A 13,038-nucleotide genomic window follows, 5' to 3' on the forward strand; every position below is an offset into this window, starting at 1 on the left:
AGAGAAAGAACATAAAGACAAAGTTAGGTGAGTTCAAAGGTGGGGAGGATCTTGGGGGGATTTGGCAGAGGGGAAACACGATTTAATCATATGATATGAAAAATGTCAAATGCAGGTCTCGGAGCTGTGTCTAGCATGTTTGCAGTTCCTTCAAAGCCAACTGACGGGTTGGCCACTTTGCTTTCTGTGGAGGTAGGATGTGCTGCCCAGCTGGTACTCTGGCATGTGGGGGCGATAGAGTAGAAACTCTTTTTCTTGAGGACAGTAACTGCCAGTGATCCTATTTCCTCCAACTAGTTAATCAGGGCCTGCTCCAAACATCTCTTGTTTTGATAAAAAGAGAAAAGGTATCAAAAGGTTCCCTTGTAGAATTAATTCTTTATGAAACACTGGCAAAATCCCAACTAGATACTTTTAAGCAAGCAGCTTAATTTGAGGATAATTGCCAGGAGACGCAGTAGCTTGATGTGGTCCACATTAGGGTTCATCAGCGACGTAGTCGTCATGGTGAGCTCTGTCATTTTGCATTGGTGATTTCATAGTCTGACCACACACTGCTCTGATCGGTGTTGAATTAGTACATGTTGCTAAGGAGATGGCAGAATATTTCATTTGAATGTGAAATTGAACAGCTTTAAACATTCTACAAGGTGGATGATAGATTAATAAAATTCATTTTTATTCTTGCAGTTAAAAGCATGATATACTTGCTTTCATGGATGAAAGCTATATTATACCTGAGAGAACCATCACTTTTAAAAGTAAAAATGAGTACATTAAAATACAAATCAACATTTTTTAGAGATTTTTTTTGTTTGTTTGTCCATAAGTATATGAAGTTTATTTTTATGGAGAATTGCATCCCTTTTATTATTTATTTGGTTAAGATAAGCTGTGTTTGCTCTTGCGTATTAGATTAGATATAAATTTAAAATTTGTCATTGCTTGCTAAATAATCCATTATACAATCAAATGGAGAAATTAATTGTTTATGACACATTCTGGCCATCATCTTGGAAAAGTACATTTGTAGAGACTACATGTTCATATAGTCAAAGATCACTTTGGTTCCAAATATTAGAATTAATATCTATAGTGCTTTTTTTTTGAGACTAGAGATCGGACCTGAGGCTTTGTTCATGCTAGACAAGTGTTCTACCACTGAGCTATATTCCCATGTATGTTGTAATTAAAGGACCCAAGGATACCTGTTGGTCCAGTGGTTTTTGTATAGTTTGCCTTTTTGCCTCTTCTATAATTACAAGTTGCCTTTGTTTTTTTGCTCATCCATATAAGAAGGAAGTGAACAAGGCCTCATTTTTCAATATGAAGACATTCATTATACAACCCATTGGTCATAAGGCTTTTGGATTTCATGGAACATTAACAGTTTTATTTTTTAAAAGGGGGAAGAGTTGACATTGAGTTGCTTGCCAGATTTTAATCTTGCCAAGGTAAAACCCAGCATAATTTATCCATACATACACTCTAGTGAAAGAACTGACATTATAACTTCAAAGGAAGGTCATTGTCTGAGTTTTTAATATAGAATAAATGGAGGTTTATGAAACACAGAAAATGTTGCCATTAATTTTCATATCTAATCACTAACCAATAAATTTACTTTTGAAAGATGAACTCTTGACTTTGAGTATCTGGAAAAGTCATTTATTTGGATAAGGATCATTCAAGCCTGTCATCAGGTTCTTACACATAAACCAAGTCTCAAAAGTGCACTGCCAACACCCAAACAGGAACAAAATTTTGCAGGAGATATTAAAATTTTTCTTTGCAATAGAAGTTAAAAAAATGTGGAAACACAGAAATCTAGAAGAACCGTTTATCTCTATTCTTATCGGTTCGTTGTCAAGACCGCACCGCTATGGAATACAAACAACAACTCCGTAGCTGTATTTCCTCTTTAATTTTTAATGCAAGAATTAAGCAGAAATGACAAAGAGCAATGACATCCAGTGACTAGATATCAAGTTATAGGAGAGAGAGAGATTAAAGAACAAAATGAATGTAGTACATCCACAGACAAGTCACACTGCATCTCCCGGCTTATCAGTTATCTCGTATGCAAATGGTTGGTATGGGATGAAGTCTCTGAGAACCTTCTCATGCCGCACATTATCTGATTATGTGTCCCATTATCAGACTCTCTTTGGAGGCTGGATGAGCTACATGATGTTTTAAAAGTGGCAATAGGGAGAACAAAGGAGAATGGTGGCTCTTCTGTCACATACAGTGACCCTGATGGAAGAGCCTCTTCCTCCTTCTCTCACCACTTCTTTCTTTGCTTTTCTTGTGGATTTGGGTGCATATGCATATGAAATTTTACTTTGAAAAGAATCCATTCAGAGTCAGACCTTATGGTACACGGCGCCCATAATGCTGTCACTTGGGAAGCAGAGGCAGGAGGAAAAGGAGTTCAAGGCAGTCCTTTGATACATGGGGATTTGGGGTCCAGGGCTATACAAGGCCTGCCCCCTCACTCTTTCTAAAGTTATTTAGAGTAGATTCTATATAGTGATAGTAATAAAGTAATGAAATTGTGGTTATACAAGAAGCAAACAACTTCTTTTACTTATCATATAGGGAAGGATATAAATGGTATATTTATTTATATCCCAGTGTGTATACATGGGAGAATGGAGGGCAACCTTGGATGTGTTCACTGGGATCTGGGATCTGGGCCTTTCTGATTAGGCTTTGTTGGCTGGCCAGTGAGAACTAGGGATTGAATTGTCTCCTCCCCAGTGCTGGGATCATAGTCCAGATCTTGCATGGCTTTTTATATGGATGCTGATGCTGGAGCTTGAACACGGTCCTCATGGGTGTACAGCAAGCACTTTCCTGACCAAGTGACCATCCCAAGTTCTATAAATACACTCTTACTCAGCATCCCAATCGCCTTGGGCATACTGGATTGTTACTGTTATGATTCGGGACTGATGTACTTAGAGGTACTTACTATGAAGTCGGGTTGTTCCTTACCATCAGTGAAACGAATGGTTTCAGTTTTAGCTACTTTCTCACAGTGCTTCCTCCATCAGTGAAGCTATCTCTCAGGGCAGGAGAAGATAATGATGCTCAGACAAATAGCCCACAGATGATCTTCTCTGTTTATAAGCGCTAATGTGTGATTATAAATGCAATCTAAAAATCGAGTAACCTAGAAACATTTTCCTTAGCCTTAAACTTTGCCTTCCTCTGGTCAAAAATAATCAAATCATTCCCATGCCCTCTGCTGCTCAGTGTTTCTCAGAGAGAGAGTCACACTTGCACTTCTAAGATATCGCAAGTGTTTGCTAACAGCACATTCATTAAGTGCTTGGCTCAAAGGGAAATTCCCTGGAAATTCAAACTAAGGAAGGGCTAAGTAAAGAGGAAACACACATTAGATTTCCCCTTTGATTTACGACGTGAGTGTTATGATGCAAAGTGCACATTAAACTGGGGCGCTGTCTCAGTGGTAGGCCTGCCAAGAGTATATAAGGCTCCAGGTTTAAACTCCAGTTCCAGGGGTTCTGATGCTTTATTTGCCCTCTGCAGGCACCAGGCATACATGTGTTACACACACAAGCACACAGGCAAAACAAACAGAACAAAAGCCCCCAAACTGATTTTTCAGCCAGGCATGCTGGCTCCTGCCTGTATTTCTAAGCACAAGATAGGCTAAGTTGGGTTGTGAACCATCCTGGGCTACATAATGGATTCCAGTGTAACCTGGGCTACAGAGTGACAGTCTGTCTCAAAAAAACCCAAACAAACAAAAACAAAAAAAAAAACCAAACCAAAACAAAACAAAAAAAAACCCAACCAACCAAACAAACAAAAAACCTCACCAAACAAACAAAACCAGAGTAAAATGCTTAGGACATTGCATGACTTTATAGGAAAGCCCAGTAAAGCTTAGTTTGTCATTATTATTTAGACATATACAAATTCTGAACTCAGCGGCTGAAGAGGTGGTTCAATAGTTAAAGAGCATTTGCTACTGTGGCAGAGAACCTGGATTCAGACCCACATGGCCACTCACAGCCATCCGTAACTCCAGTTTTGCCCTCTGCAGGCACCAGTCATGAATGCATTGTATATACATACACACAGACAAAACATTCAGATACATAAAATAAATAAATAAAAACTCTGACCCTCTCTCTGTGTATGTGTTTAAATCCACCTCCTCATATGTATAAATAACAGTACTGTAGAATTAAAAGTCTTCCGTGCCAAGTGTGGAGGTGTTGGGGGAGCTCCCTTGGTGGTCCGTCTTTCATTCTCTCTACCATACAAATCGTTTTGTTTGTTTGTTTGGCTGGTTTTTTGTCTAAATCACTATTTTATACTTGGCTTGCAGGCCTCAGAGAAGACAGAGCCACCTGTTTGACTTGTATGATAAGAAAGAGATGAGAAAGGAAAGAGCTAGTCTTTAAAGTATTAAGAAACACTTTCTTGATTCTGATGACTATCTGACCACATTAAAACAATACTCATCTGGTTAATTTATAGCCAAGCCATGATCGTCTCTTTAGGTGGTAATTTCTAAAGGTTGATTTTCAGGTTTGCATTCCAGAGTAGAGCCCAGCAGTGTATATGAACACGCTAAGGGTGCAGTTGAACTTGAAGTACCCTGCTTATGAGGAAGAAAGATTCCGTGAGAAACAGGCACGTTTTATTTTGTTTTGATTCTTGTGTTCTAACGGACGTGGAATTCATCTCTTTCGGTTTCTGTCTGGGCCATGTCCTCAGCTTAACTTTTCTTCTTGCCGGTTTTCATTACTGTGGCTTATTGGGTTTCTTGACCATCTTTGGTCAAACCTACTTATTTAGGAAATTATAGAAAGACATGGTATACTCTCAAGTGATGAGCTGTGAAGATAGATTAGACCCCATGGAAAGCTAGTATTATGATGATCATCTTCAAAACTTGCTCTCCTCTATGAGAACACTGTGTATCTACTGGTAGAAGCTTTCGACTTACGCTGCCAAATATTGCAAAATCAAATCTTAATAGTAGCATTGTGACTTAAATTAAACTCTTTTTTTTAATAAATCTCAGAAAGGTGGTCTGACTGCTAGAGAAATTGGGTACTCAACAGTGTTCATGCCAAGATAATAATGAGACGAGACGGGATGATATAGAAGTCTGTGTGGATGGGAGACACAGCCACTGCACTCACATCTGTGGAACGTTTATGAAGGTGCTCTCGAGGTAATCATCCTACAGCAGGTGTTTGGACTGGAAGTCTTGGAAGTTCCCCGAACAGTCTAGTCTTGAACAGCTAGACTACTGGCTGAGGTTGCTTCCCTCGGGCCAAACTGTTTTTGGCTTAGCTAATTTGACTGTTTCTCACCTCGTAAGCAGACCAACTTTCTGAAAGAGTACTTACAGGTTCTCTCAGGCTCCTTCGGTTCCTACTCTGTGGTTAATAGTGATCCAAGTTCAATAGGGAAAACCTGAAGTTTCTCATAGGACTGCTTTGAAAATAGGAGGCTTTACCCTAAAGAGGAACTTTTAAAACTATAGGCAAATTCAGTTTTACAAGAGCAAGTTCAAACAAAAGCATTTATGGTTGATATCCAAGAATGTGTCCAAATCTTCCATTTATCTTAAACTTAAGATAGACATTCCTATGGAAAGTAAAACAAGATCAACCTACATTTCTGCATTTCTTTCCTGGTTTGTAGAACAGTTTCACTAACGGGCTCTCTCCCGCTCTCCCTCTGTTCTCTCTCTCTCTCTCTCTCTCTCTCTCTCTCCCTCCCTCCCTCCCTCCCTCCCTCCCTCTCTCTTCCTCTCTCCCCTGTGTGCATGCATGTTTAACTTTCTTTTTGTCTGCAATTTCCATAATGTTCTCGAATCTTCGTATTAAGGAAACACTATTCAGGAAACAGTGCAGCCACCGAAAGTTTGATTATCTACATTCTCACCGTCCTGTGAAGCAAATGAGGTAGGCTCAGTAGACACTGGCTAGGCCCAGACAGTATGAAAAATGCAATTTAGCCTGAGTCATTGCTTGTTATTTTTATAAATGAGACCCTAACTCTGATGGACCCCAGTGAACGGCTGCGGTGACTAAGCAGGGACAAGGCCGCTGGCTTCTGCAGGGTGTTATCTTATTTGCAGCACATTTCAAACTTCAGAACCCATTTTTCCATTGGAAGTCGAAAGCTGAAGATTGTCAGCAGAAAAGGCTGATTCACTCTCCGGAACTTATCTTACTCTGAGTTTCAGGCGGAGCTTTGAAAGGGGGAGGTTATCTAGGGCTGGTGAGACGGCTCAGTGGGTACAGGCACTTGCTGCCAAGCCTCATGACTTGAGTTTGATCCTGGAAATCCACATGGTGGAAGCAGAGAACCTTCTCCTGCAAGTTGTCTGGGTTCCACACAGGTGCCATGGCATGTGTGTGCCACGTGCACACACACACACACACACACACGCACGCACGCACACATGCAAATAAAAGAAAAAATGTAATAAATATTTTTCCAAAAGAGGTTACCTAGAATCTAGAGAAAAATTATGACACATAACGATCAGATCAAGGGCAACGTGGGCATCTTAACCGCCTTGGTACTTAGGCTTATTTGAATGGGAACTTCTTATCGTTAGACACCTCCATTTCAGCACAAAGTTAACAGTTTTTTTTTCTTCAAACATTTCTTTAGAGGCAAGAGTCTTTACTAGTTGGAATCATAACTTTAAGCTCATTTTTAGTAGTTGGTAAGATGATATTTAGGAAGCAGAGCCTTGACAAGATTCTAGGAAAATATATAAGGAAACCCTTGTATGATTTTGATAGTGGTGCGCTCATGATTAATTGGCCATTGCTTTGACTTGGAACCGTATATAGACTTTGAAGAAGACTAAAGGTCTACATTCTCAGAAAATTGTGAAAATATGTCAGAAATCCCTTAAATGAAGGGAACTATGGAAATGGCAGACAATGGTTTTGATCTGAGACAAGTATTAAGATTCTGCTCGGAAAATGCTAACATCTATGAAAAAAGAGCAGACAGGATCTTATTATCATAGTGAGACCTGTGTTGCCACTGAACTGCATGGCAGAGGCCCAGAGTGGTCCACTATAGGTCCCTACAAATTAAACAGGAAAGTTGTGGTAGCTGGAACTATGAAGCCCTAATAATACATTGCCATCCTTGACCACAAAGCAGGTAGAGCCAGAAAGAGAGCCCACACAGAAATTCCCAAGGAAAGTGGGAAAGTGGGTGCTTTCCACTATTTATCTCGTTTTTATCCTTGGATGGGGCAGCCTTCCCATTACCACTAATTAGACCTGCCAAAGCCATTGTTCTAACTTGTTGCTTCAGAAAAGGGGCATGTGATCCCTCACAATGTGATTTCCAGAAATGCCAGCTGCTGACCAACGTCTCCAGCCTTCGGCAGGGCAGTTTGGTCCCTGAGAGAAGAGGATGCTTCACAACAAGTTTGTCCTTGCAAAGCTGATGGAAGTGGCGGTTGTGGGAGGTAAGGCACAGGTGTGAGGACAGTCGACAACTTGAGAGAAAATGATTTTGCTCCACATACTGTCTTTGCAGAGTTAGCACTGAGAAATGTAATTGCAATAAATTGGCATAAAAACCAACCAGGAGAGGGACTGGAAATCCCCCTGGAGACACCAGACTGTCACTTCCTCCTAATGGCAGCGAAAGATAATTGTGGACAAATACAGTGGAGTTACATCATTGCATTTTTCTCTCGGCAATGTGCTTGTATTTGTTGAAGAAATTGATTACTTCCTCTGCTTCCAAAGGATGACACAAGCCATGAAGCCAGGGAGGAAAAGGTCTACTCTTTATTTCACCCCAACACTTGGTTAATTAGAACATACTGGACGGAAAAGGGGCTGAGGCACAGTTCTCTGTTGGATTTCTTCTAAGTTTCTTTTGCTGCATTAAAAATATGGCACCTGGCATGCACTTTGCCCTCTTTATGACATCATGAAGCTATCTGCTTTATCATATCCCCTTTCTGGTCACAACTGGCTTTTGGATTCTCCAGAATGCCAACACAGAGTCACATGCAAATGCTCACACACAAAGGACTGTGCTCAAACTAGATGGGGAGGCGTTTGTCCATCCACCCTCCCCCCCACTCCCCCAAAGCGGAAAGAATCCTGAGGGTTTTCCGTTGTCAGGTAAAACTGTCAGAAAGAAGGAAAAATAAGCCAGCTTTGGCCATCCTTCACACGGCTGTTACTCATTCTCTGAGGAGTTGATGGTTAACTAGCCAGATCTCTCTCTGGCTCCCTTAGCGCTGTAGGAGGGGTCTGCAACCCCTGAATTATTAACCACCAGGAAAACTCACAGTTAACATCCATCTCCCACCCCAGCCACACTGTCAAAGGAAATATCTCTTCTGGTCCACAGTGTGTGACTTCAGTAAGTGAAAGTGAAGAGGCTGATACAGCTTGCAGTGACTGTCGTAAGAAAGTGTCATCATAGGGGGAAAAATGAGTGGGAGAGGGAAATGTGTGAATGTTCCACATGATTAAACTTCTTGGTTCTTGAATGTTCTCAGTAGCAGTTGAGATAGGCGGCCAGCCCCTTGCAAACACAGAGACCTGCAAGTAGCGTCCCATAAAATATGGATTTTATTGCAGCAGCGACAACATTTCTCAGTACCACGCTGACCTCGCCAGCATCTCCCATCTCGAGATGGACTGTAACTCTTGGCAGGCGAATAACTACGGAGGAAGTGACCCTAGCTTTGCTGCAGTGTAGGACGCTGCTATAACCGCCTTCATTAAATTCCACACGAACACAGCGGGAACTCCGCTCTCGCATTTGACACCTAAAATCAGGCGCACCAAGGTCTGCTCTCCAAACAGTCGGAGGAAGGCATTCTCCCCCAGACGTGTGTGAGTGCGTGTGTGCGTGTGTGTGCAGCCATGGAAGAGCATCCGCGAGTGGCGTCTCCATATGACTTTTCCCTGGACAGTGTGATCCATTTTCGAAGTCCAGTGTCGGACTTGCCTTGCAACCCAAGCATTTCTGTCCTATAGAAGCCGGCAGGCATTGCTCCGAACATGCAAGCTAACAGTTTTCTTTAGCTCATTCAGCCAAACCATCTCTATAAGTTTTCCTTATTGGGAGCATTCCAGACTTTTCAGACTACCTGAATTCATTTCTGCGATACCCTCAAAGCCAAAGAACGTAACTCAGCCCAAGCAGACAACACACAGACCTTTGTATTGTTGGGTGGGTGGAAATAAATCAATCCCCAAACGGTTCCACCGCTCCTGCACGCACTAGCGCCCTTGGTAATTGACCAGCCAACTTTGCAAAGCTGGAGCTCGGCAGGCCGCCTCTGCCAGCCCCATGGAGAGGACGTCGCAGCTTCCTCTAGTCCGCACTGTTCCCTGACACCCCCCACAAACCCCAAGGCGGCTCGGTCTTACCAGGCGGCGGAGGAGCGGCGCCCAGGCTCCCCGGGAAGCGGCGCCGGTCCTGAGCAGGGGCAGCAGCGCCACCAACGCAGCCCGACCCGCGCGCCCGCCCGCACTCCAGCTCAGGGCTGAGCATCCCTCCCAACTCCGCGCACAGCACACACCCGGCGCAGAGGACCGCTCTCTTTCCCTGATTGGCTTCCAGCAACACTACAGAATTAAAGCTATGTATACATAAAGAAGAAAGAGAAGGAAAGAAAGAGAGAAAACGCACGCACCAGCTCCGGCATTACCAACAGAGACTGAACCCACCTCTGTTCGCCTTCCGGATCCCGGGGACACCCTGCAACTAGCCCAGGATGCTCCTGCCTCCGCCACGGTTGCCGGCTCTGTGCTTCTTGCTGCTGTGGCTGGAACTGCAGCTCTCGGGATGGGAAGGTTATGGCTCGGGAGAGCTGGCTCTTGTGGGCACACACTGATTTGCAAGTGAATGAAGTGGGAGGGAGCAAAGAGAGGAGGACTTTGTTACAGAGGCCCAGTGCCTGCCCCCGCCCGCCCCCTCCCCTTGACAGAATGACTCCCAGTGTTTGAAGTCCGGAGCAGTTCGCTCTCTGGAACACTCCTGCAGCCCCAGGCTTTCCCTTCCTCTTTTTTCTTATATTTTTTGGGGGGTGGGGTGGGGTGAGGGTGGGCGGGGGACGGCTTAAGACATACTGAGAACTTGTGTGACTCTATCTGATCTTTCTTTTATGCTATCAAAATGCACCGTGTTCAATTACCAGCAACGGTCGGATGTTCTTTTCTAATAGATCCAGGCAATTAAGATTCCCGGGGACACGGTACCTCGTGGCGCTGTGGGCCAGTTTGGGTAGATAGCGCGCACAACATGCACGCGAATAAAATAACCCTGGTCTCCTGAGGTAACAATACCGACGGCTGTTCTTTACAGCATAAACAGACGCGAGCAGCCAGATTCATGAATGTCTTTGCTTCTCTCATTTCAAGAACACACGGGTCTTTTTTTTTTTTTTTTTTTTTTTTTAGCTTCGGGAGCTCTGGTGCTGTTTTGGAGTGGATAATTCCATAGTGCTGTAGCATGAAGCCATATGCCCCCGAGAGTGGAGAAACGGTTCAAATCCAAACCCCTCATTCTCACCAATGTCTTCATGGATGGTCCATCATTCTAAATAAGGTGATACCAGGATACACTGTACTTACAGATGAGGGTGTATGTTGGTATTTAAAACTCGTTTAATGTTTTGAGATCTTTCTGGGAAGTTCCTGAAATAAGATAACGTCTATGCTAAACTCCTCGGTACACATAGCTATCTTGAATGGCTAGCCTTATACTTGCCAAGAAACGACTTGTACTATGAAGGGACTAAGCTGCAGAAATCTTAACTACGTCAAAGCATTGTTAAAGGGGAAATCATGACTTTTCTGCCTAGAAGATGTAGACATGTTGCAGCCAGGCACTGTTGGATTAAGAAAATTAAATTTAATTACCACAATGGTTTCACCCCGGGTCAGTCACATCCCAAGCCAGCTGTTTTGTGCCTTGCTACAAGCTCTCAGCAAGATTTTCTTTGCCTAGTGCTCTAAAGACATTCCAGCCACTTCGCTTCTGAGCGATTTAACTAGCTAGAGGTTGGTCTTCTTCCCAAGAGAGCTCTTACTAGAAAATCTTTTGTGTCCTTAATAGAAGTTCAGGCATTTTAATGAAGCCCAAATCAAAGTGTTTCTTCCAGGCAGTCGGTGCTTCAAAGAGTTGTATGTGCAACGGTCTTAGCACAGATGTTCTGCACATGGATGGTGGAAAGACTTGAAAAGACAACCCTGTGACGGAGAACTGCTTGTGGTTTGCAGACAGGAGGCTGAACATGTTCCCTTCATGTGACCATTTGAACTGCAGTGGAGCAGGGCGAATGGAGCAGACAGCTGCTTCACATACACTCACCCCTCAGGTTGTATGCCTCTTAATTTGAAAGACTATCTTGGCATGTCTGTATAGTCCTTTACAGATCCCAAAGTATTCTTTGAGACCATTTGATGTGATTCTTTTGTCAATATGATGTGATTATTTTTTTCTGCCGAAAAAAACGGAGGAGAAAGGTTGATAAAGGCACAGTAGAGGTTAAGAGCTGTGCCTAAGGTAATAAAACTAGGAAGAACAAGAGATGAGAAACCTGGATGTGTATATGCCAACCAGGGTGTCCACAAAGTATGTGTGCATTTATGATTTAGTAGCATGCATGACAATATATTAATAAGGGAGCATATGCAAGTATGTTAATAAAAACACATTGTGTAAGAGTGCCTCTAGCAGACAGATGTATAAATTAACTGATTTTATGCTATAGGAAGGGTGTTAGTGAAGAAGATTTTCTATCCATCGAACCAGTTAATATCTCACAAAGGAAATCTCTTAATTATTTTTGATGTATTACCCTTCAAACTCCATTAGCTACACATTAAGGGTGGTTAAAACAACCTCATTTTATTAAGAGTGGACAATCAGCTTGCTCCCGAACAGTTTCATGTGGCAGCATTAAGTGACTTTAAAGAGTTTGTAACCCCAGGATATTACACTAAAGGACTTTATGTGATTCTTGGAACTTCCTACTGACATTTACCACAAGGAACTATTAATGTTCAATTATGATATCGATAAAAAAAATACCCAGGATTATTCCATCCTTCTTTCAGAGGCAGTGGACAGAGCATTGCTCATTGCTGCTAAGTCCTGCTGTAAGTTGCTCTTTGGCACCCTGGAACACCTTGACAAGTCATCGACTTCGTTCAGAAAGTGCTGAACAAATGTGGCAGTCCTTATCATCACATGGGGTTGTGTGATGGGCCCAGGAGGGCAACTCTGTAGAGGCTCCCTACACCTGGAAAGGCCTAGATGCAGGTGTCGAGGAGGCATCCGCACTCTGCTCTGAGTTATTTTCCCTCCTTCCCTTCTACTGTTGCTTCGTCCTTCTTCGCACTTGCCCCCTCTGCCCTTCAGTCCACAAGACAAACAGCACCACCCATGGCTTAGTCCAGAAGCTTCCCTGCTAGAAAAGCGAGACAAGTTTCTCTCTTTGTCTCCCCTCCCCATTTAACTCATTGAGAACAGTTTTGATTGGTCAGGCTCCTCCAAGGATAGGTAGCAAACTGGAGCTGGGAAGGGAGTAGAGGGCTACCCTGGTTTTTCTAGGACCAACACAAGCAGACACACTTAAGGCGTGTCCTTGGAGGTGGGGAAGACAGGCTATGAAAGCGCTCACTTGCCACCTTACCCTGTTTTCTTTAGGAGGTTGGTGACCCTGAAATAGTGCCAGGGAATGTCATTGTTTTCTATGTACATGGCAGCCAATGTTACCTTACTTCTCTCATCTTTTTGTGGTAAAGTTTCAGTTAAAAAATAAAAAAGACTCTCCTTCAGAGACCATGACTAGTTTGTTTGTGTGTGTGTGTGTGTGTGTGTGTGTGTGTCTATGTGTGTGTGTGTGTTCTTTTGTGGAGGCAGACCAGACATCAGTGTCAGGTACCTTCCTTTATTGCTTTCCACTTTAATTACTTATTTTTGAGACAATGCATCCTACTGAATGTGAAGCTCAAAGATTGACTAGCC

At 43.0% G+C, this 13,038-nt stretch overlaps 1 protein-coding gene and 1 long non-coding RNA gene across 5 annotated transcripts in view; one reads left to right on the top strand and one right to left on the bottom strand.

Annotated features, from left to right (window-relative positions):
* The window catches only part of Cdh6 (cadherin 6), a 136,152-nt gene extending 126,225 nt beyond the window's left edge, over positions 1-9,927 (bottom strand). Inside the window, exon 1 of one of the 3 annotated variants that reach the window (XM_048429846.3) lies at positions 9,732-9,927. The gene's annotated coding sequence lies outside the window, so the exon portion shown is untranslated. Of the gene's footprint in view, positions 1-9,431; positions 9,514-9,731 lie in introns of those variants that run through there. The other 2 variants (XM_085676607.2, XM_085676609.2) reach the window with 2 other exon arrangements.
* A 198-nt stretch (positions 9,928-10,125) lies between these two features.
* Positions 10,126-12,814, top strand: LOC125397709 (uncharacterized). Of its 2 annotated transcripts, XR_015735013.1 has the most exons (4): positions 10,126-10,339; positions 10,464-10,611; positions 11,168-11,383; positions 12,126-12,814. It is a non-coding gene; the product is annotated as an uncharacterized LOC125397709 (long non-coding RNA). The 2 variants fall into 2 exon arrangements; XR_007231136.3 differs by having other exon boundaries at positions 10,464-11,383.
* The last annotated feature ends 224 nt before the right edge of the window (positions 12,815-13,038 follow it).

Source organism: Myodes glareolus, chromosome 15, assembly GCF_982192425.1.
Source record: "Myodes glareolus chromosome 15, mMyoGla1.1, whole genome shotgun sequence".
Taxonomy (NCBI): domain Eukaryota; kingdom Metazoa; phylum Chordata; class Mammalia; order Rodentia; family Cricetidae; genus Myodes; species Myodes glareolus.